Genomic DNA, 3,670 nt, shown 5'->3' on the forward strand with positions numbered 1-3,670 from the left:
GAAGGTGGCCCCCTCTTTATCCTCCCGGATCGTGAGCATGCACGGAGGACCATGCACAACTTAAGTGTGGAGGAGGATCGATGACTTCAAGGGGTGTAAAAATTTATCTCTTAAAGACACTTTGCAATGTTTCTTGTAGTACTTTTTCTTTATTTTGAGTAGCTTTATTTCTATTGCATCTTGTTTGGTTTGTTGTGAATATTTCTTTATCGTTTATGGATAGTTAGTAGTTAATATTTGCATGATGTATGATAGAATGAATAAGTTGGTGAAACACCAAGAAATCTCCATGAAATTTTCTTTTGAAGGGCATACCATTGATTGAATTGAAGAAAAATTGTGTTTACTGATGAGGGAAAATTAGATTTCCACACAAACTCACCGGCAAGTGTACCGGGTCGCATCAAGTAGTAATAACTCACAAGAGTGAGGTCAATCCCACAGGGATTGTGGATTGAGCAATTTTATTTAGGTGATGAATTTAGTTAAGCGAATATTTGATGATTCGAGTGAATCTTAAAGTGCAGAAGAAGTAAATTGCAGAAACTTAACGTGCAAGAAAGTAAAAGAGCTGAAACCTAAATTGCAAGAAAAGTAAATAACTGAAACTTAAAGTGAAAGAAACTTAAATTGCTGAATGTAAATTAACAAGAAATGTAAATTGCTTGAAGAGTAAAAGGATTTGGGTATTGGGATTCAGAATTGAATGAGAAAATGTAAATTGAAGTGAATCAGGGAACTGTGAGATGCAGAAATTTAAATCTAGATCTCAGAAGCAAGATAGAAATGGAAAATTGCTTGAAGAAACAAAACAGCAAGGAAACTTAATCAATTATGAAATCCCAAAGAGAAATTGGCAATTGAAGAAAAGTAATGAAACAGAAAACAGATCTAGATCTCAATTACTCTCTCAACTAAACAGAAGAGAAATTTGCAGAAGAAATGAAAGTGAAAATAGACAAGAAGATTAAGATCTAATTCTTAGAACTATTGAGAAGAAAAGTAAAAGATGATTCTCAGATCTAGAATCAATAGAGCTCTTCAATCTCAACTCAAAACACCAAACAGTAAATAAAAGTTGAAAAAATAAGAACAAACAGAAAGAAATCCCAAATCCCAAATTCAAACAAATGAAAATTAAAAGTGAGAAAACTAAAAAAATGAGCTCCCCCTTCTCAAATCAAATTAAATCTTATTTATACACTTTCTATTTTTGTCTTCACAGCTTGGAATGGGCCTTTTGGGTTTGTGAAGAAATGGATCCAAATTGGCACTTGGGGTATAGGTCAAGGAGCATTTGGTTTACTCCCAGGGGAGCGTTCCGTTTGGACAAGTGAACTCCACGCTCATTTTTCATGGCATGCCTTTGGTGTGCCTTGGTTCCTAGCGTTCAATAAGTGAACGCTGCGCTCAAATTGTGAGTGCTACTCCTCATGTTGCTTGGTGCGCGCGAAAACATTCACTCTAGTGAACGTAACGTTCACTTTTCCAAACGCTGCCTCCTTGGCTAGCACTTTGGTGCGCATGCTTCCTTGGCCAAGAGTTACGAAAAAGTTCACTTTTGTGAACGTGACGTTCATTCTCTTGAACGTTCACCCTTGCTGAGTCTTCCTTCCCAAGGCTTGAAGAACGAAAACGTTTTGGCAAGAAAACGCTGCGCTATAATTTTTAAGCGCTGGCCTTGCTCCCTTGGTGCTCCCTCTTCGGGCGTGATAAAGTTCACAAGAGTGAATGTGGCATTCAAACTTTTGAACGCTACCCTTCCTTGGTGTGTGCCTCCCTTGGTTGAGTGCTGTCTACTGCTCCCTTGGTTGAGCGCTACGTTCCCTTTCTTGAACGCTACCTAGATGAGCTTTGATGCGCTCCTTTCTTCCTAAGCCTTGGTTTGGTTGAGGGCTTCTCTCTTCATGGGCGTCCACTCTTTGAATGCTACATTTATTCATTGAACGCTGCCCTTTTGTTTCTTATTTCTTCACCTTCAAGCAACCAAACAAATAATCAAAGTATCACCAAATTCACAGGATCTTTGCATCATCTATAAAATCAGTTAATTCTATCATAAAACCTATGAATTTATGTGAAATAAATGATGTTTGATTGATTTAACATAATCATGAAAATCCACTCTAATTACTTACTTATTATGAAAGAAAGTGCATAAAACCTAATGAAACTAATGAAAAATGCTTGTAAAACTAGCATAAGATGACTTGTCATCACAACACCAAACTTAAACCTTGCTTGTCCCCAAGCAAGCACTAAACATGAGAAGAAATGAAATGAATTAGAGAAGCATATATCCTTATTTAGCAGGTAATTGAATTAAGACTATGTGGTTTTATGCAGACAAGATGCAGCTCACTTATTCTTTGCTGATAGATAAGAAATGCTTCTTTGAGGATTCACTAAAGTTGCTGTCATAATTCCTTGCTCTTTGATTTATCCCTTTTTTATTTTTCCTTCATTCTTTTGCTTAGAAAGCTTATTTCTCAATGGTGGCTCAGTGTCAAGTGTTGCAGCAGCCTTTTGGCTCAATTTTTTCTCACCATTTCTTCACTACAGATACTTGGCTCACAATTCTTCTTAGGAACATTGATGCCCAACACCTCTTTGGGTCACTAAATGCTTTGTAACTGGGTTGCTCTTGATAATGGACTTTCGGTTGATAATTCTGGATTAGTTAATCCAAGTTACCAAGTTTTAAAAGTCTCCTCAGAACCTAATTGTCCAAGCATATCCTAGTACAAGAAGCACCACAGGCATATGTCCTAAGGTCCAAGCTATTGGTGTCTAGCCTTATTGTTTGTTTCTTTGCCAATTCTTGGCTTTACTTTTCTTTTTCTTTCTCATTTTTCTTCATTTCTCAGGGATGTTCATTAATAACAGGTTTTATGACAGCAACTAAATTTACACTACATAGAGCATTCTATTATGCAGCTTTTATTATTGAGCTTATCATCCAATCAAGCAATTACCACCACTGAACTTCATTCTAATTCCTAACACATTGGACAATCACTTTCTACTTCAAACATTTTCTCTTATTGATGCAAAAGGAAAACAAGACATAAATTTAAGATAGATGAGTGATAACAAGCATGATGCAAATCCTAACAAGAAAAATACTCAAGATATGAAAGTGCAGAATATAAAATATTTGGAGGCATATCATGTTCCAGATATGCATCATCCTTATTTAATTAAAACCATAAAAGGAACTCCACCAACTCTATTTGTCGTGCTCTTTCCCTTTGCTGCATTCTCCTTTCTTCTTTTTCCTCTTCTTGCTTGTTTCTTGCGGTTCTTCAACAGGGCATCTTCGATCCCAAATATGGTCTATCTGACCCCAGAGCCTAGCATCCTTTAATCCTTGCTGCATGTGTGCTGTATTTTTATTGGCTTGTGCTCTCTAATGGTCTACCAATTCTTGGCATTGCTCAAATGGCTTGATCTGTTGGTTCAATGCTGGCATGCTATGGACTACATATTCCAACTTTGCTTGAGTTGCTATATCATACTCCATTCTGTCCAAGTTCCTATGCTTTCCAGTTGTATGATATATATTCTTCCATTGGTAAGGATTTTGGGTGTGCTCCCCATACTTGGCTTGTCGTAGGGACAATCTATTAAAAGATTCTTGAAAGTTTGCTGATTGTTCCCTTTGCCCCTC

Source organism: Arachis hypogaea, chromosome 16, assembly GCF_003086295.3.
Source record: "Arachis hypogaea cultivar Tifrunner chromosome 16, arahy.Tifrunner.gnm2.J5K5, whole genome shotgun sequence".
Lineage (NCBI taxonomy): Eukaryota > Viridiplantae > Streptophyta > Magnoliopsida > Fabales > Fabaceae > Arachis > Arachis hypogaea.